A 242-nucleotide genomic window follows, 5' to 3' on the forward strand; every position below is an offset into this window, starting at 1 on the left:
CGATCTATATCCATATGCGTCTAAAAAGTCGAGATTATAGCCACTAAACGTTACATAATATGAAGTCAAAAGTTCCATAACAAGATATTTATAGCGACACGAAATCTAATGGACATTTTTCACATCCATTGATACTGTAAGACGTTAACTGTGATGTATTCTTACGTTTATGATCAACGGCGCTCAGGCATAGGAGGAACTGGTCCTTATGAAGCGCTGTTGTTGAAAATGTAGGGGACTGA

This window comes from Penaeus monodon, chromosome 22, assembly GCF_015228065.2.
Source record: "Penaeus monodon isolate SGIC_2016 chromosome 22, NSTDA_Pmon_1, whole genome shotgun sequence".
Taxonomy (NCBI): domain Eukaryota; kingdom Metazoa; phylum Arthropoda; class Malacostraca; order Decapoda; family Penaeidae; genus Penaeus; species Penaeus monodon.